Raw genomic sequence first — 26,943 nt, forward strand, 5'->3', positions numbered from 1 at the left:
CTCAGTTTAGGCCGATACGTATTCTTCTACATATTTTTGGTAAAAAATAAAAATAAAAATCGCAATCGTATATTGATTGGTTTGCGCAAAACATATAGCGTCTACAAAATAGGGGATAGATTTATAGAATTTTTTATTATTATTATTATTTTTTTTTACTAGTAATGGCGGCGATCTGTGACTTTTATCATGACTGCGACATTATGGCGGACACATCGGACATTTTTGACACATTTTTGGGACCATTGTCATTTATACAGCGATCAGTGCTATATAAATGCATTGATTCCTGTATAAATGCCACTGACAGTGAAGAGGTTAACACTAGGGGACGATCAAGGGTTTAAATGTGTTTCCTTGTGTGTGTTCTAAATGAAGGGGGGAGGGGACTAGCTAGGGGAAGAGTTAGATCGCTGTTCATACTTCCTATGAACAGACGATCAGTCTCTTCTCCCTTCAGTGAACCGGAGACTGTGTGTTTATATATACACAGAGATCCTGGTTCTCGCCGTGTCACGAGCGATCGCGGGAGCCCGGCGGGCACTTGCATTGGCTCCGGGGGTGAGCGGCGGCCTAGTGGCCACAAATAGAAGCGACATAACATGACGAAAATTCGCGCAGCCGAGCCACGCAGTACAACTGCGGCGGCTGGTTGGCCATAGGTTAAGGGAGTGTGTCCTTGGGACGTGCGCCAGCATGTGTCGTCCCGGGTCAGGGCAAGAGAGCGAGGAGGAGTAGCCCTGCATGCAGGAAAAGCTGGCTGTAGACTTTCTGTCCCATATGGAGGTGGGGCTAGGGCAGGTTGCAAAAGGCCTTTTAGGCCAGGCCAGGTGAGGCTGGTTCCCTGGAGGGTCCTGGGAGAGGTGTACCTAAGGGGAAGGTCAGAGAGCCCAGTCCTGTGAGTACTAATGACCCCGGGGGGTAGAGGAGAGACTGTTAGAGGGAGATGGCTGCTGAGATGCAGCATATGCTTTCACATGTGACTACTGTGGACCGTCCACTAAATGGGATTGACTGTGTAATGTCAAGGGACTCTGAGATGAATGTCCCGGTGATCAGTGGCGGGAAAAGGTCATCTAGAGCACAGGGCGAACATGCCACACTGTGTCCCCCTCCACCCCTTCCCAAGATGCATGAGCATTATGTGTCAGCAAAAACTACCCTCCAAAAAATATGAGCACTAATCTGCATGATTACCCCTTAAGAATAAATCCCCCTCCTTCCAGTACAAATCCACCCCCTACTGAAATTCCCCTTCCCAGAACAAATCTTTGTCCACCATCCCCCAAATCCCCCTCTCCAAAAAAATCACCCCTCCTAGCACAAATCCTCTACTCCTAAAATTTCCCCTCCAACTACACATTCTCTACCCCACTTCAAATCCCCCCCCCAATCGTTCCTCCTAGAACAAGTCCCCTTCCTACCATATCACCTCTATTAACACAAAACCCACCAATCTCCCTTCTTAGTACAAATCTTCTTCCCCTACCCCCCTCTCAACACCGATCCCCTAAATCACCACTCCAAGCACGCACACACCCCCAAAATTCCACGTCCTAGAACAATTCTTACCTCTTGCCTCCCCCCAAATCCCCCCCTTCAACACAAATCCCCCCTTCCCATTCTCCTCATGGCGCCCCATCTACCCCACATGGTACCACAGAGCCCAGGGCAGCCGTCCCTTCTGCCCACCCCTTGTCCCGGGCCCTGCCAGTGATGTGGCTGTGATGCCATTTCCAGAATTTCATCAGTAAAGTGCAGCAAATGACCTCATGCATGCACATTCCTTTGGGCATGGAAAGGCCAGTGGCTGGGAATGTGGTGGTGAGGCCTCTCTGGCGTGGAGTGGGGCACAAGATAGAGGAGGGGGGTAGAGGTTCAGGATCGGGGGTAGGGACTTGTGATCTTGCCGCCAGTTCTGGACAATCACAGAGCCCCTCACAGAGCCCAGTTCTAGCCAGTCACAGAGCCCCTCAGAGAGCCCAGTTCTAGCCAGTCACAGAGCCCCTCACAGAGCCCAGTTCTAGCCAGTCACAGAGCCCCTCACAGAGCCCAGTTCTAGCCAGTCACAGAGCCCCTCACAGAGCCCAGTTCTAGCCAGTCACAGAGCCCCTCACAGAGCCCCTCACAGAGCCCAGTTCTAGCCAGTCACAGAGCCCAGTTCTAGCCAGTCACAGAGCCCCTCACAGAGCCCAGTTCTAGCCAGTTCTAGACAATCACAGAGCCCCTCACAGAGCCCAGTTCTAGCCAGTCACAGAGCCCCTCACAGAGCCCAGTTCTAGCCAGTCACAGAGCCCAGTTCTAGCCAGTCACAGAGCCCCTCACAGAGCCCAGTTCTAGCCAGTCACAGAGCCCAGTTCTAGCCAGTCACAGAGCCCCTCACAGAGCCCAGTTCTAGCCAGTCACAGAGCCCCTCACAGAGCACAGTTCTAGCCAGTCACAGAGCCCAGTTCTAGCCAGTCACAGAGCCCCTCACAGAGCCCAGTTCTAGCCAGTCACAGAGTCCCTCACAGAGCCCAGTTCTAGCCAGTCACAGAGCCCAGTTCTAGCCAGTCACAGAGCCCCTCACAGAGCCCAGTTCTAGCCAGTCACAGAGCCCCTCACAGAGCCCAGTTCTAGCCAGTCACAGAGCCCCTCACAGAGCACAGTTCTAGCCAGTCACAGAGCCCCTCACAGAGCACAGTTCTAGCCGGTCACAGAGCCCAGTTCTAGCCAGTCACAGAGCCCCTCACAGAGCCCAGTTCTAGCCAGTCACAGAGTCCCTCACAGAGCCCAGTTCTAGCCAGTTCTAGACAATCACAGAGCCCCTCACAGAGCCCAGTTCTAGCCAGTCACAGAGCCCAGTTCTAGCCAGTCATAGAGCCCCTCACAGAGCCCAGTTCTAGCCAGTCACAGAGCCCCTCACAGAGCCCCTCACAGAGCCCAGTTCTAGCCAGTCACAGAGCCCCTCACAGAGCCCAGTTCTAGCCAGTCACAGAGCCCCTCACAGAGCACAGTTCTAGCCAGTCACAGAGCCCAGTTCTAGCCAGTCACAGAGCCCCTCACAGAGCCCAGTTCTAGCCAGTCACAGAGCCCAGTTCTAGCCAGTCACAGAGCCCCTCACAGAGCCCAGTTCTAGCCAGTCACAGAGCCCCTCACAGAGCCCAGTTCTAGCCAGTCACAGAGCCCCTCACAGAGCCCAGTTCTAGCCAGTTCTAGCCAGTTCTAGCCAATCACAGAGCCCAAGTATGACTCAAAGTCCGTGGACTTTTGGGGGGGTGGCCCACCAAACATGACCTAAGCGCGTGTTTCATTACAAAATTCTATGTCGTGTGTAATTCTGGTCTTGCCACGGCATTATCTTGAGAAATAAGAAACAAAAAATAAAACTGAAATGGCGCGCAGCTCTTCGGTATATTTTGTAACATCAGAGGTTGAAGGCTCTGTGATCATGATGTGAGTTAATTGCTCCAACAGATTAGCATGCTCCGATGATTAAATGTATGTAGGTGGAGAAACGGCAGCTTAGCTTTGCTTTCATGTGCATCTCTTTTTGTCAGAAATTCAGTTCCAAAAAATCCCACGCTCTCTGTTCCTAAGTGAGAAATTTGGCACTGAGTGATCACTGAAAAAAAAAAAAAAATAGGCTTTTGCCGCGTACACGCGGTCGGATTTTCTGACGGAAAATGTTCGATGCGAGCTATTTGTCGGAAATTCCAACCGTGTGTAGGGCTCCATTGGACATTTTCCATCGGAATTTCCGATACACAAAATTTGAGATCTGGATCTCAAATTTTCCCGACAACAAAATCCGTTGTGCACACAATTGCGATGCACACAAAAGTTCCACGCATGCTCGGAATCAAGCAGAAGAGCCGCGCTGGCTATTGAACTTCAATTCTCTGGGCTCGTCGTACACGTGTTGTACGTCACCGCGTTCTTGATGTTTGGAATTTCCGACCAACATTTGTGCGACCGTGTGTATGCAAGAAAAGTTTGAGCCAAGATCCGGTGGAAAAAATCCCATAGATTTTGTTGTCGGAATGTCCGATCGTGTGTACGCGGCATAAAAGACGGCAGGCAACAAAGACAGCCAACCAGTGAGCTGCGAATGCTATTCGGGAAACATCACACCTCTGGCGGGTTCAGGAACTCTTCTCGGTGTTCCCCAAAGGCCCATTCCACCCAAAACAGAGTTTTGTGATCAGTAAACCCTCCATACAGTGCTGGGACAAGGACATCTAGAGCCCACCTGGGGCAAACAGCCAAAATTGTGCCTCCCTCAAATGTATGAGCATTATGTGTGATCAAAAATCCCCCCCCCAAAAAAAAAAAAAAATAGAGCACTAATCTGCACGCTCAAACCCAGTGATGGCTGATGCTGTATATTTTTAGGGGGGGGGGGGTGGCAAACAAGACATCCCACCACCATGCCGGAATCCAGAAAACAGGCTGTGCCATATCCAAAATGACAGTAGTACCAAAAAGGGGCTGCCTCGGTAGATACTCTCACTGCTCCTCCCCTGCTACCACTAGGCAAACTAGGCAGCCGCCTAGGGCACACTGCTCCCTGGGGTGCCCGGCCACTGGTGTTCCTACTCTCTTCTCTCTGCAGCAAGCAACTAAGTTTCAGCATCAGCAGGTAGCCGCCGCTCCGGTCGCACATAATGTCAGAGGCGCAGCAGAGGACTGTGTCCGTGTCCCGACTCCCGAATAATTGGAAGCAAGTAAACATTCATTGATGGGCACTGGTGAGGCTGCATTTGATGCGCGCTGGTGAGGCTGCATTGATGGGCACTGGTGAGGATGCATTTGATGGGCACTGGTGAGGCTGCATTTGATGGGCGCTGGTGAGGCTGCATTTGATGGGCTCTGGTGAGGCTGCATTTGATGGGCGCTGGTGAGGCTGCATTTGATGGGCTCTGGTGAGGCTGCATTTGATGGGCGCTGGTGAGGCTGCATTTGATGGGCGCTGGTGAGGTTGCATTGATGGTCACTGGTGAGGCTGCATTTGATGGGCGCTGGTGAGGTTGCATTGATGGGCGCTGGTGAGGTTGTATTGATGGGCACTGGTGAGGCTGCATTTGATGGGCGCTGGTGAGGTTGCATTGATGGGCACTGGTGAGGCAGCATTTGATGGGCCCTTGCTCCTCTGCCCGTCCAATCAGGGTCCCCACTCTCCACACCGGCTCCCGCTCCTCTGCTCTGTCTCTTCCCTCCCATTACAGGCATTGCCTCTCCTCCCAGCCAAACAGAAGGCAGGTCCAGAGACTCTGAGAAGGAAGTGTCACCAGCACACTAGGATCTCCAAAATTGGGTCCAAAACTTTAATCCCATGGTATAAAATAAATAAATAGTAGTGACGTTTCAGAGCCACGCAGGACCCCTTCATCAGGCCTGATGAAGGGGTCCTGCGTGGCTCCCAAACGTTGATACTATTTATTTTTTTGATACTATGTGATTACAATTTTGGACCCAATTTTGGAGATCCTGGTGTGCTGGTGACACTTCCTTCTCATGATTGCAGTCGGTTCCAGCCGTTGGTCATTTCAGCACCCAATCTAAGATACAGCCGTTTGTGCAGGAACGCGTGCGTTGGGAGTATTGCATTGGAGGTCCTGAGACCCGTCCTAAGCCCCTGTACACACGGTCGGAGATTTCGACAACCAAATCCATCGGATCTTGTCCGAAACTGTTGCATACACACGGTCGGACTAAGTTGTCGAAAAATCCGATCGTTCAGAACGTGATGACGTAATTTTGTTACGATGGGACTACATTCAGGCTAGTAGCCAATAGCTTTGATGTAGGAATTTGATCTGAGCATGCGTGGCACTTGGTCCGATCAAAATTCTCTACACATGATTGGAGTATGTCCGATCGAACCAGTTGGTCAGGAAATATTTCCAACAAGTTGGAAAATTGGGTCCGACGGATATTCCGACGGAATCAGTCCGATGCATACCACACACAGTCGGATTATCCGACAACATGGTCCGATAGGACACATTCCGACGGATTCTCCGACCGTGTGTACAATGGCTTAGACTCCCTAGCCAATCGGGTCTCAGGAACCGCTTCCTGATTGGCCAGGAGGAGAATCAGTAAGACATTAGCGAATATTAATTCGCCAATGTCACACAACTGGATGAGCACTGCCCCTCGAATCCACCCTTTTTTGAAGGCAATTATAGCTTCAGGAGTTAATCATGTGCTTAAAAAACAAAACGTTGGAATCCATGCGTCCGGCGCCCTGCATGTATATTAGGGGCTGGGCGCATGAACTAGGGGTGCCGCGCCCTTACGCCCCTAATGTATGGGCCACCACTGCTCAAACCCTAAGCATAAATTCTTCCCTCCCCAGTACCAATCTGCCCCCCTACTGAAATCCTCCATCCCAGCAAAAATCTTTGCCCCCCCCAGCTCTAATCAGGTCTCTCCCCCTATGCTTCCAGCACAAATCCCCCCCCCCCAAAAATCCCCCCCCCCCCCCCCTCCTAGCACAAATCCTCTTCCCTCCTCCCACTCAGGTTCATCTTAATAGTATCAGGGGCCCCAGGGCTAAGTAATGCTCTGGGGCCCCTACCAGCCTGCCCCGATTTACCCACCTAGAACTAGTTGATAGAATTAAACATATACTATATTGATTAGTACTTTCAATCAAATCATTTTCAAACAAGTACCAGGGTAAGATGTCATTTTGATTGTAGATTTAGCCCAGTGACAGGATGCTGCTTCCCCCCCCCCCCCCCCCCCGTGGCCCAGATTCTGGGATGCTGCCAAGGACATGCCCATCCTGGGACAGCTTAGTAAAAAGTGTGACTGTCCTGGCAAATCCGGGACAGTTGGCAGATATGGTGTAATGCAGTGATCTCCAAACTGCAGCCCAGATATGGCCCTCTTGCTTGCTCTTATCTGGCCCTTGGGGCATTTTTTCTTCCACTGTGGGCTTCAGTGGGATATAGTACCTACCACTGACACCAACAACGGATCATTATTCCTCCCACTGACACCAATGATTGGGGCACTATTCCTCCCACTGACACCAATGATGGGGCACTATTCCTCCTCCTAATACCAAAGAGGGGACACTGTTTACTCCCACTGACAAAAGGACATTTTCTACTAATGCTGGCCACAGTTCAGCCCCCCAAAGTTTGAAGGGCAGTAAACTGGCCCTTTGTTTAGAACGTTTGGAGACCCCCTGCTCTATGGGGATAAGGAGCGATATTACAGTTTTATCCATTCATGGGGGAATTCATCGATGTTGTAAAGCTGAGGAACATTGATTCTGGTAAGTTAACAAACTCCCATTCTGGAGCTCCAGCATCCCGATATGTGACGCGGCTGACATTTTATCCATGGACCTGTTCTCCACGTTGACTGTCGGCTGAACCAAGTCCCCCAGGTGTCTGGGCGGCAGGCATTAGTCAACAAAGTTAAGCCGTTGTTGCCGGGGATATGGAAAGCTTGGCCTAGTTTTCAGCTCAGTGCTGAAATTTCCTTTCTTCCAGTAAATCAGAGCGTTTAGCAAGTAAAAACGTTCTATGGCTTTCGGCAGGCAGCCTTTATCTCTTAGCGGTTATGTAATGCACTGGAAACCTTTCCTTCAAACTTTGTGCAGCCCCCAAGGAATAGGAAATTAGAAAGAACGGTGAAGCCGGATTAGGAGGATGGGGTTTAATTGCCCTGCAAAATGTCCACCTACATTACGTGAAGATGAAATCTCAAATGACGGAGGAGGACCTTTTTAACCCCTTTATGACAGCCTTGGGCTAATATGTGGCACTGGGGCGGGAAGGCCTTAATGCCCAGTAGCCATACACTCTATATGTGTCACTCTGATGTTCTGGGGGGTGACCAAGCTGTCACCAACTACCAAAGATCAAGAGCAGGTAGGCAGGGCCTAATGAACCAATCACTGTGCAGCCAATTACAGTACTGCATGATTGGTCACCCCAGAACATGCCACCGCCAACCGCTAGCTCTTTAAGTGGCCTATGACACCCGAGACTGCTAGGTAGGGAGGGGGCAGAGTTATCTCTGCCCACAGTACAAGAAAAGTCCCAGCCTTGGGAAAGAGAGCAGAGCAGAGGAGTGTAAAGGGTAAGTTATCATCGATGGGGGAATGAGGATTAACTGCCATGACCACCACTTCCCTAGGGAATAGCATATATATATATATATACACTGTATACAGTTTAGCTATTCCTAATATACTACAGGCAGACAGTTCATTCAGTTAGCTGCAGTATATTCAGTATACTGTATCCAGTTTAGCTTGATCTCACTGCAGACCGTTCCTGTTGTTCTGTTCCTAATATACTACAGGCAGACAGTTGATTCAGTTAACTGCAGTATATATTGAGTACTGTATCCTGTGCAGCTAGATCTCACTGAAGACTGTTCCTGTTGTTCTGTTCCCAATATACTACAGGCAGGCAGTTGATTCAGTTAGCTGCAGTGTATTCAGTACTGTATCCTGTGCAGCTAGATCTCACTGCAGACCGTTCCTGTTGTTCTCTTCGTAATATACTACAGGCAGGCAGTTGATTCAGTTAGCTGCAGTATATTCACTATACATATACATCCCAGCTTTGTGCAGCTGCATCTCACTGCAGGCCATTCCTGGTGTACCTATTCATATACATTACAAATACATCAAATACAGTATGTCTGGAAGGCCAACAAGGAGAGGCAGACACTCACAGTGCCAATAAAAGTGGGCAAGCAGGCTCTGTGTCTACAGCCACCATTGCTGGTCGTGGACACGGTGCATCAGCACGTAGCCGTGGGGCACGCTTGTCCTTTTTTTCGGCAGCTGGCTGTGTTGAGCCACAACATGCAGAAGAGTTGGTAGAGTGGATGACCAAGCCACTCACATCCTCCTCATTCTCTGTCACCCAGGCTCAGAGTACTTTGGCTGCCAATGCAGCTGCTAAAGTGGCCTCTTCCATCGGATCAATGTCATCAATCACTCCTTCCCTGCCCCACCATCATGCTCTGAGGAGTCCCCCGAACTGTTCAACCACAGTGTTGGGTACATGCTGCAGGAGGATATGCAGCGTTTTGAAGGCTCCGATGATGGTACCCAGATTGAGGAAGGCAGTAACTTGAGCCCACAGAGAGGGGGTGCCCAAGAAGGACAACAAACTGGCAGTCATATCCACCCAGCTGCAGCATATTGCCAGGTTATCTCCAGTGACGAGGAGGGAGGGGATGATGAGGTCACTGACTCTACGTGGGTGCCTGATAGGGGAGAGGAGGAGGAGGCACATCTCAAACGAGGCAGGATGCCCTCCAGGGGCCAGCTTAAGGGCAGCCAACCGACTGCATCACACCGCAGAGCTCCGCATGTGCAGGGCGCTGCTAACTCTGCACGTTTTTCCAAAAGTTCTTTGGTGTGGGACTTTTTTGAGACGTGCATCAGATCACACCATTGCTGTTTGTAACATATGTCTGAAGCGTATCAAGTGTGGCCAAAACAGCAGCCGCTTGGGCACCACATGCTTGACCAGACATATGTCGACCACCTATGCAGTCCGTTGGCAGGGCGGTCAGCAGTAAGGTGCATATTACTGCTGACTCATGGTCCAGCAGGCATGGACAGGAACGTTACCTATCTTTCACGGTGCACTGGGTGACCCTGCTGGCAGGTGGGACAGAATGAATTGTTGGAGCTTGTTCTGCCACCACGCCTCCAAAATGCTACTAATGGGGATTCTACCACAGCTCTCTCCTCCACCCCCTCCTCTTCTTCTTCATAGCACCAATGCCTAAAGCCCAATTTTTCTACCCCTGTTCAAAAGGGGCATGTAATTACAATTTTTGATCTAATATTTCACAGCAGGACCCGTTCCTGCGCCCACCAAGAGTAATTGTGAGGGCTTACAGTGTTGTGGCAACACCACCACCAAAGGCCCAATTTTTTTGACCCTGGTCAACAGGGGCATGTAATTAAAATTCTTGATATAATATTACACAGCAAGGCCCGTTCCAGCGCCCACCAAGAGTAACTGTGAGGGCTTACCGTGTTCTGGTACCACCAACACTAAGGCCCAAATTTCTGCAGACCATATAGGGCAGGTCCCTACTTTCAAACATCTGACTTACAAACGACTCCTGCTTACAAATGGAGGGAGACAACAGGAAGTGAGAGGAAATCTACCCCTAGGAAGGGAAATTCTCTCCTGTAAGAGTTAATATGGGAAAAAGGTGTCTCCGCTGATGCTTTATCACCAATCTTTGTTTCCCTAAAAACCCCACATTTTCAAAATCCAATTGGCATTGGGACAGAAAGTGAGGTGAAATCCTTTGAATAGGGGCACAGACAGCAAAACAAATGTTACAGGGGTGATAATAACCCTTCCGTATGTTTTCCAAAAAGCTTAAAAATAGATTTTTTTGGCTGGAGCTACACTTACAAAATGTACCAGTTCTAAATTACAAACAGATTCAACTTAAGAACAAACCTACAGTCCCTGTCTTTCTTGGGACCGCCTATATACTTCTGTTCAGAGTATATAGGGCCTGGGGGCCCCCGCGCCTTTTCTTTTTATATTTTGGGTGCAGGGTTCCCCGTAATATCCATACCAGACCCAAAGGGCCTAGTAATAGGCTGGGGGGGTTACCCATTCTGTTTTTCTCAATAATTTTCATCCATATTGCCGGGACCCGACATTACAGCCGCAAGCAGTTTTAAATGACTTTTATTCCTTTAGAAATGTAATTTTGTACAGGGACTGTTCTAAGCACGGGAAACACGCAGCCACTTTACAGGCATACTATAGACACCCTCCAGGCATGATATTTAAAGGAATATTTCACTTTTATTTTTTCACTTTAAGCGTCATTAAAATCACTACTCCTGAAAAAACGTTAGTTTTTAAAACTTTTTTTTGCATTGATACATGTCCCCTGGGGCAGGACCCGGGTCCCCAAACCCTTTTTAGGACAATAAATTGCATATTAGCCTTTACAATTCGCACTTTTGGTTTCTCACGTTTCGAGTCCCATAGACTTTAATGGTGTTCGAAAGTTTGCGACCAACTTTCGGCCCGTTCGCATGTTCTGGATGCAAACCGAACCGGGAGGTGTTTGGCTCATCCCTAATAAGGACTAAAGATAAACAAGTTGTATAATCGGTAAGAGGTGACATCATCTGCGGGAACTGAGGGTGTGATATCACTTTAACAAAGATTGGTAACATTTATTTTTTGTGACAGAAATCCTTTAACTGGATCATTGCCCCAGTTTCTAGTCAGCTCCATACGGATTCCTTGTATTTGTACCTTTACATTTAAATGTACTTAGCTTATATAACCGTCTTTTTCACACATTATTATAATCCAAGGAGCGCTGACAACTTGAAGAAGTCATATTACATTTGCATAAACTGACGCTGATTACCATAATTGTTAATAAACAACATTTCCATACGTGGGGCCTGTGCAGGGCGGAGAGGTTCACCATGTAATGCAGATCTATTCAACTTGCTGGGGGCCAGAACCGCCCGGAGGGGGGGGGGCGGGGACGTTTTATGGGTCCGCAGTGTGCGGTCTTGAGCGCTGTTTATGTGAATCATTGATTTTATTAATATTGAGATGGAAGCGGGTCAATATCTCATTGGGGTAACCGGCGAGGATGGAAATATTGATGGATGATGGATAGTGCCTAGAATATTTTATAACTAACATGATATAAAAATCTAGAGAGTGAAAATGGGAGATCAGTAATAGAGAAACAGACACGTATCTAGAGGAAATCTTGTGGGGGAAAAAAATAATAATAATAATAATGTCAAGTAGAAGGAAAATGATAAATGGTTTTCAAAATGTTTTACAAATAAATATGTGAAAAGTGTGGGGGGGGGGGGGCATTTGTATGGTGCCCCCTTTACTCTGATACCCCTAACTAAAATCTAGTGGAACCAATTGTCTTCAGAAGTCACCTAATTAGTAAATAGATTCCACCTGTGTGTAATCTAATCTCAGTATAAATACAGCTTTTCTGTGAAGCCCTCAGAGGTTTGTTAGAGAACCTTAGTGAACAAACAGCATCATGAAGGCCAAGGAACACACCAGACAGGTCATGGATAAAGTTGTGGAGAAGTATAAAGCAGGGTTAGGTTATAAAAAAAATCTCCCAAGCTTTGAACATCTCACGGAGCTCTGTTCAATCCATCATCGGAAAATGGAAAGAGTATGGCACAACTGCAAACCTACCAAGACATGGCCGTCCACCTAAACTGACCGGGCCGGGCAAGGAGAGCATTCATCAGAGAAGAGCCAAGAGGCCCATGGTAACTCTGGAGGAGCTGCAGAGATCCACAGCTCAGGGGGGAGAATCTGTCCACAGGACAACTATTAGTAGTCTCTCTACAAATCTGTCCTTTATGGAAGAGTGACAAGAAGAAAGACATTGGTGAGAGAAAGTCATAAGAAGTCCTGTTTGTAGTTTGTGAGAAGCCATGTGGAGGACACAGCAAACATGTGGAAGAAGGTGATCTGGTCAGAGGAGACCAAAATTCAACTTAGTGGCCTAAAAGCAAAACTCTATGTGTGGGGGAAACTAACACTGCCCATCCCCCTGAACACACCATCCCCACCGTGAGACATGGTGGTGGCAGCATCATGTGGTGGGGATGGTTTTCTTCAGCAGGGAGAGGGAAGCTGGTCAGAGCTGATGGGAAGATGGATGGTGACAAATACAGGACAATCTTAGAAGAAAACCTGTTAGCGTCTGCAAAAGACTTGAGACCGGGGCGGAGGTTCACCTTCCAGCAGGACAACGACCCGAAACATCCAGCCAGAGCTACAATGGAATGGTTTAGATCAAAGCATATTTATGTGTTAGAATGGCCCAGTCACAGTCTAGACCTAAATCCAATTGAGCTGGACAATCATTATCGGGCTCTGCAATGGTACACAGAGCAGAAATATTTAGGGGAGACAATGCTCTCCGGAGGGATATGACTTTGGCGGCCCTGGATTGCTGTGGGAGAGCCTTACAGATCGTTTTGTATTTGGCGATGAAGGAGAACCTACCCTTGAGGACCTGGGAGAATACAGAGAGGCTATGCTCGGTCTTGCAGGGGTCTCAGAGTTTAAACCTGATCTGAGAGAGAGGGTCCAAGACCTCTGCCCTACACTTGTGGCAGTTTTAGAGGCCCAGTGTGAGAAGGCGGTGGTCTTTCCTCCCCAGGAAAGATCCATGCACCTGGGAGACAGTACCAGAGACGTGTCGTCCCAGCAGCCAGATGGAGATGAAACAGCTGGCTTCCCTTCCCAACAGCAGATGGCACCCCAGAATGATGCCAGCAACCCATCAGAAGGGCTAGCAACAGGGCGGAGTGCTGCTGGCCTCTGCCCTCAACTAACAAAAGATGTGGTCTCCATCTGTATACCCCAGGGTTGCTAAGCAGTCTGCCCAGATCCCCAACAGCATGATGAAGTGAGCCCAGTCACCTTGTCTTCTCTCCAGTGGCTGAAAGGACTCCAGGGAGAATGGCCAGTCCACACTTCTCCTGGCAGGTATGTTCTCTGAAAGAGGCAGAAGTTGGCTGGGTGAGTAATGCTATGTTGGAACAATTTATTTTGGCCCACGGAACTCAGAATCCCTTGGGGAGGTTGGGAAACCATTGTTTCAGCACCCCATGCACCTCCTATGTCTAAATCACCCTGTGTCTCTAATAGGGGCACAGGATGACGAGAACCCCAGTCTGATCTGTACTAATCGGACTCACTGTACAACCACACTGGAATGTTATGTGTGTGTGTGTGTGTATATATATATATATATATATATATATATATATATATATATATTGTCTCATACTATGGTGTACTCTGTGTTGGGTCGTTTGGGGTGTGGCTGTATTCTATTGTTCTTGTGTGTCTGCCTTTGGTATTATGGGATGTGTATGTAGATTATGTCATGGTTATGCAGTGATCTTCCTGTGTTTGCTTACCTCCCCTCATGTGTTCAGGCTAAGAGGCCAGCCACTTCCACCTGGTGGTTTTTATAACCTTCCCTCTAAGCATGGCTCCACCCCAGGCCCTATCAGGGAGCCCTATATTAACCTGTGCACTGCAAGCCAACAGTGCTGATCAACCATTGTGTATTCCTTTGTGTGTTTAGCTTCCTGTTACCTGCCATGTGCTCTTCTGTTGTTCCGTTACCGACTTTGGCGTGTCTTTGACTATCCCTGTTTGCCTGTGATCCTGACCTTTTGGCGTGTCCCTGACTATTCCTGTCTGCTTGTGGCCCCGACCATGGCTTTGTCCCTCACCATCCCTATCCTCCAGTTGCCTACTGTGGGTGTGAGCTGGGGGACCCTGGGGGTCTGGGGTGGAGCCATGCTTAGAGGAGAGGTTAGAGGAGAGGTTATAAAAACCACCAGGTGGAAGTGGCTGGCCTCTTAGCCTGAACACATGAGGGGAGGTAAGCAGACAGGAAGATCACTGCATAACCATGACAGATTAGCTGTGGGGGGGGGACGGATTCCCCCAACAGCTCTACCTGCTGATTGGATAGTCTACCCCACCCTGAATGCAATGGGGGGATTGTCCCAAGTGTTACCTCTGTGTTACCTGTGTTTCAATTAACATTTTAATGTTTAGCAACCAAAACGAGTACTGTCTAGTTATTGGTTGTCAACGCTTTAGAATATCTGATATCTATATTCAGACTGGGAGAAAGCACTCAAGCGGAGTGTGGAATGTTTCGTTACATCCGGTAATCCAAAAGAACTTTTGTGAGGTCAGGTACTGATGTTGGATGAATAGTCTTGTCTAGATGTTGGGTGAGAAGACTCACAGTTGACATTCTAATTCATCCCAAAGGTATTCAGTAGGGTTGAGGTCAGGGCTCTGTGCAGGACACACCAGTCCCCGCAGACCAAACTGGTGGAACAGAAAAGGGTCTCCACTACACTGTTACCACAAGGATGGAAGAACACAACTGTCTACAATGTCTTTGTATGATGGAGTGTTACCAGGACCCTTCACCTGGGACGCCTGAATCCATCATTTGGTGGGGGTTACACATATTTTCCCCATGTAGTATTTGTAGACAGATGGACACAAAATTATAATCAAGCATTGTCTGATGCAAATACAATTTTTTTCTTTTTTTTTTCTTCTTCCATTATTTGTACTTTATTAAAGGAAAGTCGTCATGTCTCTACATTAAAGATTACAGCGCGTTAAATGCAGATTCGTTATCCATCGCTGTTCCTGCGCACTTCTCCAAGGACAAGAAAGAAAGACATATCAGTGCTGATCTATTCATATCATATTCAATGCAGGTGCAAGAAATATAGACCGTATATATGTACAGAGCGAGGGAGAGAGAGAGACAGAGAGAGAGACAGAGACAGAGACAGAGAGAGAGAGAGAGAGGGACAGCGAGGGAGGGACAGAGAGACAGAGAGAGAGAGAGACAGGGACACAGAGAGAGAGACAGAGAGAGAGAGACAGAGAGAGAGAGACAGAGAGAGACAGAGAGAGAGAGACAGAGAGAGACAGAGAGAGACAGAGAGAGACAGAGAGAGACAGAGAGAGAGAGACAGAGAGAGAGACAGAGAGAGAGACAGAGAGAGAGAGAGACAGAGAGAGAGAGACAGAGAGAGAGACAGAGACACAGAGAGAGATACAGAGAGAGAGACAGAGACAGGAGGAGACAGAGAGAGAGACAGAGAGAGAGAGAGGCAGAGAGAGAGAGAGAGACAGGGAGAGAGATACAGAGAGAGAGAGAGACAGAGACAGGAGGAGACAGAGAGAGAGAGAGAGAGAGAGAGAGAGACAGACAGAGAGAGAGAGACAGAGAGAGAGACAGAGACACAGAGAGAGATACAGAGAGAGAGACAGAGACAGGAGGAGACAGAGAGAGAGACAGAGAGAGAGAGAGGCAGAGAGAGAGAGAGAGACAGGGAGAGAGATACAGAGAGAGAGAGAGACAGAGACAGGAGGAGACAGAGAGAGAGAGAGAGAGAGAGAGAGACAGAGAGCGAGAGAGAGACAGAGAGAGAGACAGAGACAGACACACAGAGAGACAGAGAGAGAGATCCAACCAACTTCTTTAATACAATAGCTGATGTCGGTCATTACTCATTTTTCGTGTATTATGGGATGTCATGTGTCCTGTATATCTGACATATGCAATGCTTTCTGTTTATCATTTTCATATGGTAGCTTGTTTTCGCCCTCTACAGGCCAAGACAGTCATCACCACCACCATGAACCTCCAACATTTCTAACCAGTCCAACTGTCACAGTCCTTTGTTCTGCGTTTCTTTGTAAGTGTTCTCCATCGTTCATCTCTCTTTTTTTTGTGATGGTATTTGCTTATTGGTTTGTGGTTAAAGCTGTATATCCAGTACATATGTACACGTATATTTTTCTTTTTTTTTTTGTTTCTTTCTCTCATCTATCTATCTATCAGATTGTCTGTCTGGCTATGACTTCCTTTTCTTTTCTTTCCCTTTCCCTTTCACGTTCCCCTTCCCTTATATTTCCTTTCCCTTTACATTCTCTTTCTCTTGTTTCCTTTTCTTTCTCTTTCTTTTAACCTTTCTTCCTTTGATTCCCTCTTTTTCCTTTCCTTTCCTTTTCCTCCCCTTCTTTCTCTCTTTTTCCTTTCCTTTCCTTCATTCTCTTTCTTCCTTTTCTTTTCTTTCCTTCCTTCGCTTTCTCCCTTTCCTTTCCTCTTTTCCCTTAATTTCCTTTCCTCTTTTCCATTCATTTCCTTTCTCTTTCCTTTCATTCCTTCTCTTTCTCTTTCTTTCTTTCCTTTCCTTTCCTCTTTTTCCTTTCCTATCCTTTCATTACTTCTCTTTCTTCCTTTCCTTTCCTCTTTTCCCTTCATTTCCTTTCTCTTTCCTTTCATTCCTTCTCTTTCTTCCTTTCCTTTCATTTCCTTTCCTTTTTTTTCCTTTCCTTTCATTTCCTTTCCTTTCCCTTCATTCCTTCTCTTTCTTCCTTTCCTTTCCCTTTCCTTTCATTCCATTCCATTCCTTCTCTTTTTCCGTTCCTTTCCTTTCCTTCCCTTTCCTTCCCTTTCCTTTTCTTTCCTTTCCTTTCTCTTTTCTTTCCTTTCTTTTTCCTTTCCCTCCCTTTCCTCTTTTTCCTTTACTTTCTTTCTTTCTTTCTCCTTCCCTTCCCTTCACTTTCTATCATCCTCTCTTCCTATCTATCAGTCCATGTGTCTGGCTATGTATGTACTGGAAGAACACTTTAACTGTATCCATTGTGTTACTTTTTAATTGCTTTACATCTTTATGTTTCAGTCCATGATTTTATTTTTTATTGTCAATGTATTTTACACCGATCATTCACTGGAAGTTTTATTTTCTGGGCGTCTGTTACCTGTCTATTTATTTCAGAGGGAAGTTATGTTGTATTTTCCACTACTCAATTTTTATTGTATATATGGAAACAATGATGGGATTTTCCTATTGTTATATTTGCTATGTGGTATTTTTTATGATTATGTTTTATGTAGATGTGAATTTTCTCGCTCTGGAATGCGTTTCTGTTTATTTTAAACCTTTGCTGTCAGCAATGACCTGAAATCCTTCTTGCTGGTTCTTCCTTCCTCTGTACATCGCCCTTCACTGCTAGTCAGGAGCATCATATAGAAAAGAATCCTGTATTATGGCATCAATACAGTCAATTAAATAAAGAGACATCACATATCACAGCCTGCATTTATTCTGTAGCATTAAATGGTGTTTCTATACATCTGTGTTAATCAATGTCATATCAGAGCCCCTTGGGGTGCAGAAAAATGCTTCATCCCATATGGCTACAAACTGGAGTATGTATTGGGGGAGAGGCGGCTACATTTGGACACATTTCACACCTCACTTCTCCTGAAAACACAGCGATGAGCTATAATAACATGCAAATAAATCACATTGGTTCTTACATTACCGTACATAGTGATACATAACAATACATAGTGATACATAACAATACATAGTGATACATAATAATACATAGTGATACATAATAATACATAGTGATACATAACAATACATAGTGATACATAACAATACATAGTGATACATAATAATACATAGTGATACATAACAATACATAATGATACATAGTGATACATAATAATATATAGTGATACATAACAATACATAACAATACATAGTGATACATAATAATATATAGTGATACATAATAATACATAGTGATACATAACAATACATAATGATACATAGTGATACATAACAATACATAGTGATACATAATAATATATAGTTATACATAATAATACATAGTGATACATAACAATACATAACAATACATAGTGATACATAATAATATATAGTGATACATAATAATACATAGTGATACATAACAATACATAATGATACCTGGTGATACATAATAATATATAGTGATACATAGTGATACATAATAATGCATAGTGATACATAACAATACATAATGATACATAGTGATACATAATAATATATAGTGATACATAACAATACATAATGATACATAGTGATACATAATAATATATAGTGATACATAACAATACATAATGATACATAGTGATACATAACAATACATAGTGATACATAACAATACATAGTGATACATAACAATACATAGTGATACATAACAATACATAACAATACATAGTGATACATAATAATATATAGTGATACATAACAATACATAGTGATACATAACAATACATAACAATACATAGTGATACATAATAATATATAGTGATACATAACAATACATAACACTACATAGTGATACATAACAATACATAACAATACATAGTGATACATAATAATATATAGTGATACATAATAATACATAAGGATACATAGTGATACATAACAATACATAGTGATACATAACAATACATAGTAATACATTGTAATAAATATTAATACTGCACATAACGATACATAGTGATACATAACAATACATAGTGATACATAACAATACATAATGATACATAGTGATACATAATAATATATAGTGATACATAACAATACATAATGATACCTGGTGATACATAATAATATATAGTGATACATAGTGATACATAATAATGCATAGTGATACATAACAATACATAATGATACATAGTGATACATAATAATATATAGTGATACATAACAATACATAATGATACATAGTGATACATAATAATATATAGTGATACATAACAATACATAATGATACATAACAATACATAGTGATACATACCAATACATAACAATACATAGTGATACATAATAATATATAGTGATACATAACAATACATAGTGATACATAACAATACATAACAATACATAGTGATACATAATAATATATAGTGATACATAACAATACATAACAATACATAGTGATACATAACAATACATAGTGATACATAATAATATATAGTGATACATAATAATATATAGTGATACATAATAATACATAAGGATACATAGTGATACATAACAATACATAGTGATACATAACAATACATAATGATACATAGTGATACATAATAATATATAGTGATACATAACAATACATAATGATACCTGGTGATACATAATAATATATAGTGATACATAGTGATACATAATAATGCATAGTGATACATAACAATACATAATGATACATAGTGATACATAATAATATATAGTGATACATAACAATACATAATGATACATAGTGATACATAATAATATATAGTGATACATAACAATACATAATGATACATAACAATACATAGTGATACATACCAATACATAACAATACATAGTGATACATAATAATATATAGTGATACATAACAATACATAGTGATACATAACAATACATAACAATACATAGTGATACATAATAATATATAGTGATACATAACAATACATAACAATACATAGTGATACATAACAATACATAGTGATACATAATAATATATAGTGATACATAATAATACATAGTGATACATAACAATACATAGTGATACATAATAATATATAGTGATACATAACAATACATAATGATACATGGTGATACATAATAATATATAGTGATACATAATAATACATAGTGATACATAACAATACATAGTGATACATAATAATATATAGTGATACATAATAATACATAGTGATACATAACAATACATAAGGATACATAGTGATACATAATAATATATAGTGATACATAACAATACATAACAATACATAAGGATACATAGTGATACATAATAATATATAGTGATACATAATAATACATAGTGATACATAATAATACATAATGATACATAACAATACATAGTGATACATAATAATATATAGTGATACATAATAATACATAGTGATACATAACAATACATAATGATACATAACAAGACATAGTGATACATAATAATATATAGTGATACATAATAATACATAGTGATACATAACAATACATAGTGATACATAATAATATATAGTGATACATAGTGATACATAATAATGCATAGTGGTACATAAGGATACATAGTGATACATAATAATACATAGTCATACATAACAATACATAACAATACATAGTGATACATAACATGCGAACAGGCAAAAAATGTAAAGTCTATAGGACAGGAACGTGAAAAATCAAAAGTGCTAATTTTAAAGGCTAATATCCAAGTTATTGCCAAAAAAAGTGTTTGGGGACCCGGGTCCTGCCCCAGGGGACATGTATCAATGCAAAAAAAAGTTTTAAAATACTTTTTCAGGAGCACTGATTTTAATAATGCTTAAAGTGAAACAATAAAAGTGTAATATTCCTTTAAATGTCATACCTGGGGGGTGTCTATAGTATGCCTGTAAAGTGGTGCATTTGTCCCATGTTTAGAACAGTCCCTGCACAAAATGAAATTTCTAAAGGAAAAAAAGTCATTTAAAAATACTTGCGGCTATAATGAATTGTCGGTCCCGGCAATACAGATAAAAATCATTGAAAAAAACAGCATGGGATCCCCCCAGTCCATTACTAGGCCCTTCAGGTCTGGTATGGATTTTAAGGGGAACTCTGCGCCAATTATTTTAAAAAACGTTTATGGTTTTACTCAACCGGATGGCCCGCCTGGGTACGTCACCGTGTGGCACCGCCCTCAGTAATATAAGAACTTTTACCTGTGAGGATGTGTCAGGCGGTGGGAGCCTCCCATGGAGGCAGATCAGTGGTGGGGGGTTTTTTCTGTCCGTTGGCGAAGCCATAGAAGAAGATGAATGGACTTCGTGGGACATTTTTATTATTTTTATTTTTTAATAAAGTACTTGTCCAAAGGTGTGTCTGGTTTTTTAACATTTTGACACTTTTTTGTGAAATGGTAGGGGTACCCATTACCATTTCAAACAGGGGGGGCCGGGATCTGAGTGTCCCCTTGTTGAAGGGGGCTTTCAGATTTTCAATAAGCCAGCCCACCCACAGAGCCCCACAACCACTGGGTAAGGGTTGTGGGAATGAGGCCCTCAACATGGGGAAAATATGCTTTGGGGGGCTACCCCAAAGCACCCTCGCCATGTTGAGGGCATGTGGCATGGTATGGTTCAGGAAGTGGGGGGCGCTCTCTTGTCCCCCCTCTTTTGCTGCGGCCTGCCAGGTTGCGTGCTTGGATAAGGGTCTGGTATGGATTTTGGGAGGACCCCCACACCAATTTAAAAATTTTGGCGCAGGGTTCCCCTTAAAATCCATACCAGACCTGAAGGGCCTGGTAATGGACTGCGGGGATCTTTATCTGTATTTCCGGGACCGACAATTCATTATAGCCGCGAGTAGTTTTAAATGACTTTTATTCCTTTAGAAATTTTGTGCAGGGACTGATCTAAACACGGGAAACATGCGCCCCTTCACAGGCATACTATAGATACCCCCCAGGTATGAAATTTAAAGGAATATTTCACTTTTATTGTTTCACTTTATGCATTATTAAATCACTGCTCCCGAAACAATGTCAGTTTTTAAAACTTTTTTTTGCATTGATACATGTCCCCTGGGGCAGGACCCGGGTCCCCAAACACTGTTTAAAAAACAAAAAAAAGAAAGAAAACGAATGCAGCCACCACATCTATTGATTGCTAAGCTGACATATGTGACATTTTTGTTTTGGGGTTAACATGTGTATGTTTTTTTAGAGAAAAAAGGGAGAAAAACACAAAAACCTCAACAAAAATTGTTGACCATGTGGGACTTTTTAGGCATAAATGTATATATATATATATATATATATATATAAATAAAAAGGGGAGGAAAAAAGAATGTTAATTAAAAATATTTTATTTTTCTAAAAAACGGGGGGGGGGGGGGGGAATATAAAACACACCAGGTCTTAATATTACATATCCTGTCTAATCTGATAAATTCTAACAATATCTATATGTATTCCTATACACATCTGATCATATGAGCATTAAAGAGAAATTGACACTCAATACAGAGATCGATTGAAATAGACAGGATAATAATTGAAGAACAGGTCAAAGATATTCTGATGCTCTACATGTTTCGCGTTTATCATAACGCTTCCTCAGGAGCTTAACATTTTTATTTCTTTGGCTAGCCCAAAACAAAAAGAAAACAAAGAAGAAAAAGGTGTCTCTACACAGGTAGAGTAGTATATGGTATCAGCATCAGGCTGTTGTATGTAGGGGAGCCCACAGGTAAACAAGGACCTCCAAGTGTATAAATATATATATAAAACGACAGAGGAGGATGGTATAAGCCGTAGTCTCCTCTTAATGCGGTCAAAAATCCCCAGGTTTGCTTTTCCAGCTGGATATGGTTTAGACTTTTCCGATGTACTTGAAGTGGAGGGGGAACAGTAAGACCCCTCAGTCACCTTCTTCTGTCAACCATCGGGGCCGCTGTGCACAGGCCTGACCCTAAGCCTGATGCTGATACCATATACTACTCTACCTGTGTAGAGACACCAGAATCTTCGTGATGTGCTTTGGCAGAGCTCAGTGGTGGCTCCGTGTGGCCTCAGAATCTTCATTGGTGCGTTTTGGCAGAGATCCGTGGTGGCTCCATGCGGCATCAGAATCTTTGCTGTGCATTTTGTCAGAGCTCAGTGGTGGCTCCATGTGCCCTCAGAATCTTTTGGTGCGTTTTGGCAGAGCTCAGTGGTGGCTCCATGTGGCCTCAGAATCTTTGTGGTGCGTTTTAGCAGAGCTCAGTGGTGGCTCCATGCGGCATCAGAATCTTTGCTGTGCATTTTGGCAGAGCTCAGTGGTGGCTCCATGTGGCATCAGAATCTTCGTGGTGTGCTTTGGCAGAAGTCAATGGTGGCTCCGTGTGGCCTCAGAATCTTCATTGGTGCGTTTTGGCAGAGCTCAGTGGTGGCTCCATGTGGCCTCAGAATCTTTGTGGTGCGTTTTGGCAGAGCTCAGTGGTGGCTCCAAGTGGCCTCAGAATCTTTGTGGTGCGTTTTGGCAGAGCTCAGTGGTGGCTCCATGTGGCCTCAGAATCTTTGTGGTGCGTTTTGGCAGAGCTCATGTGGTGGCTCCATGCGGCGTCAGAATCTTCACGTTGCGTTTTGGGAGAGCTCAGTGGTGGCTCCAAGTGGCCTCAGAATCTTCGCGGTGCATCTTGGCAGAGCTCAGTGGTGGCTCCATGTGCCCTCAGAATCTTTTGGTGCGTTTTGGCAGAGCTCAGTGGTGGCTCCATGTGGCCTCAGAATCTTTGTGGTGCGTTTTAGCAGAGCTCAGTGGTGGCTCCATGCGGCATCAGAATCTTTGCTGTGCATTTTGGCAGAGCTCAGTGGTGGCTCCATGTGGCATCAGAATCTTCGTGGTGTGCTTTGGCAGAAGTCAATGGTGGCTCCGTGTGGCCTCAGAATCTTCATTGGTGCGTTTTGGCAGAGCTCAGTGGTGGCTCCATGTGGCCTCAAAATCTTTGTGGTGCGTTTTGGCAGAGCTCAGTGGTGGCTCCATGTGGCCTCAGAATCTTTGTGGTGCGTTTTGGCAGAGCTCAGTGGTGGCTCCATGTGGCCTCAGAATCTTTGTGGTGCGTTTTGGCAGAGCTCATGTGGTGGCTCCATGCGGCGTCAGAATCTTCACGTTGCGTTTTGGGAGAGCTCAGTGGTGGCTCCAAGTGGCCTCAGAATCTTCGCGGTGCATCTTGGCAGAGCTCAGTGGTGGCTCCATGTGGCCATTCTTGAGGAGTGGCTTTTTTCTTGCACCCCTCCCCCCATACAAGCCACATTTGTGGAGAATGGGTGATCTTGGAGTTGCTGTCAGCCTCTATGACCAGTTTCCTCCAGTTTGGAGCGACGTCCTGATCCAGGGAGGGTTTATGTTCTACCAAATACCTTCCCCTTCTTAATAATAGATGTCACTCTGCTTCTAGGCATTGATAAAGTCTTTGTATCCATCTCTTGGCTTGTGCCTGTCCACAACTTTATCCCGGTGACAGCACCACCCATAGGTGATTGCTTGCTTCAGGTGCACGACTGGGGATTGAAATGCTCCAGGAAAGCACCTTTCATGCCGAGCCAATCAAAATGACCACAGCTGATCACAGGTGAAAGTCAAATGGCTTTGTGTGCCATTGAGGAGGTGATTAGCTACACCTGACATTTTCTGTACTTTTCTGTACTTCCTGAAAATGTTAATAAAACGAATGCAGTGCCACATCTAAGAGCTGGAAACCGGCAAAAGATGACATTTTGGTTTTAGGTTTAGATACAATGTAACAGACTCAAAAGGTCCAATAAGAGACATCTATTGTTGGGTTGACATTGTAACAATAATGTAGCTGAGTGTGTTGTTGTCTTATCAATAATTACTTCGTACATCGCTCTTGGTCACCGTGGCTGCATGGCGGCCATTGTCCGGATGCGGCGGCACGCCGGCTGAAAAAGGAAATCTGTGACATTTAGTCGATTCTGAAGAATCCCGATCTTCGGAGGTTTTAGTGGTTCTTTTATAGAACATGCTGTTAGCATGAAAGTGACTTTTTAAAGGTCAGCGTCTCCCATGTCAGAAGACATTTCTCATGCTTTGCTTGGCTCAGTCAGTTTTTTTTGGGGGCTGATATATAGAATCCCAAATCTCATCTCTATACCATCACTGCGATTCTACAACTGTATACCGGAGCTGATTAGAGCGGAAGTGCAATCTGCTTACAGTGCCTTGAAAAAGTATTCATACCCCTTGACATTTCCCACATTGTGTCATGTTACAACCAAAAACGTAAATGTATTTTATTGGGATTTTATGTGATAGACCAACACAAAGTGTCACATAATTGTGAAGTGGAAGGAAAATGATCAAATAAATCTGTGAAAAGTGTGTGGGGGGCATTTGTATTCAGCCCCCTTTACTCTGATAACTAAAATCTAATGGAACCAATTGCCTTCAGAAGTCACCTAATTAGTAAATAGAGTCCACCTGTCTGTAATTTAATCTCAGTATAAATGCATCTGTTCTGTGAAGCCCTCAGAGGTTTCTTATAGAACCTTAGTGAACAAACAGCATCATGAAGGCGAAGGAACACACCAGACAGGTCAGGGATAAAGTTGTGGAGAAGTATAAAGCAGGGTTAGGGTATAAAAAAATCTGCCACGCTTTGAACATCTCATGCAGCTCTGTTCAATCCATCATCGGAAAATGGAAAGAGTATGGGCACAACTGCAAACCTACCAAGACATGGCCGTCCACCTAAACTGACCGGGCCGGGCAAGGAGAGCATTCATCAGAGAAGAGCCAAGAGGTCCATGGTAACTCTGGAGGAGCTGCAGAGATCCACAGCTCAGGGGGGAGAATCTGTCCACAGGACAACTATTAGTCGTCTCTCCACAAATCTGCCCTTTATGGAAGAGTGACAAGAAGAAAGACATTGGAGAAAGAAAGTCATAAGAAGTCCTGTTTGTAGTTTGTGAGAAGCCATGTGGGGGAGGGGGCAGCAAACATGTGGAAGAAGGTGATCTGGTCAGATGAGACCAAAATTCAACTTTATGGCCTAAAAGCAAAACGCTATGTGTGGGGGAAACTAACACTGCCCATCCCCCTGAACACACCATCCCCACCGTGAGACATGGTGGTGGCAGCATCATGTGGTGGGGATGGTTTTCTTCAGTAGGGACAGGGAAGCTGGTCAGAGTTGATGGGAAGATGGATGGAGCCAAATACAAGACAATCTTAGAAGAAAACCTGTTAGAGTCGGCATAAGACTTGAGACCGGGGTGGAGGTTCCCCTTCCAGCAGGACAACGACCCGAAACATCCAGCCAGAGCTACAATAGGATGGTTTACATCAAATCATATTCATGTGTTAGAATGGCCCAGTCACAGTCCAGACCTAAACCCCATTGAGAATCTGTGGCAAGACTTGAAAATTGCTGATAACAGACGCTCTCCATCCAATCTGACAGAGCTTGAGATATTTTACAAAGAAGAAGAATGGGCAGAAATGTCCTCTCTAGATGTGCAAAGCTGGTAGAGACACCCCCAAAAAGACTTGAAGCTGTAATTTCAGAGAGGGGTACAAAGTATTGATACCGGGGGGCACCATACAAATGCCCCCCACACTTTTCACATATTTATTTGTATCATTTATCATTTTCCTTCCACTTCACAATTATGTGTTACTTTGTGTTGGTCCATCACATAAAATCCCAATAAAATTTACATTTTTGGTTGTAACATTACAACATGTGGGAAATTTCAAGGGGTATGAATACTTTTTCAAGGCATTGCATATTTTGTTTCACCAGGTCCCCCCCTCAGTTTTGAATACAACTTTTCCCTTTTCATCACATACTTTATTTTGGACCCAGTGATGACATCATTTGATCTCTGTGCTTCTCTATGCAATGCGTGCAGATTATGGCTGGTGGGAGGGGCTAGCAGGGTGCTGAGCTTCCTGAAAACATCACAGAACCCTGCCTCAGTATTCCTTTCAAGACTCCTCGATCTTGATAAAAGCAGTAGGATGGAT

General features: G+C 44.2%; 1 protein-coding gene across 4 annotated transcripts in view; it reads left to right on the top strand.

Annotated features, from left to right (window-relative positions):
- The window catches only part of AJAP1 (adherens junctions associated protein 1), a 456,256-nt gene that overhangs the window by 158,421 nt on the left and 270,892 nt on the right, over nt 1–26,943 (top strand). Inside the window, exon 2 of one of the 4 annotated variants that reach the window (XM_077458283.1) lies at nt 16,193–16,276. The exons of the other annotated variants lie outside the window; for them this stretch is intronic. The gene's annotated coding sequence lies outside the window, so the exon portion shown is untranslated. The remainder of the gene's footprint in view (nt 1–16,192; nt 16,277–26,943) is intronic. 4 annotated transcript variants of the gene reach the window in all.

This window comes from Lithobates pipiens, unplaced genomic scaffold (assembly GCF_037356315.1).
Source record: "Lithobates pipiens isolate NorthernLeopardFrog02 unplaced genomic scaffold, aLitPip1_a1.2 Scaffold_27, whole genome shotgun sequence".
NCBI classification, from domain to species: domain Eukaryota; kingdom Metazoa; phylum Chordata; class Amphibia; order Anura; family Ranidae; genus Lithobates; species Lithobates pipiens.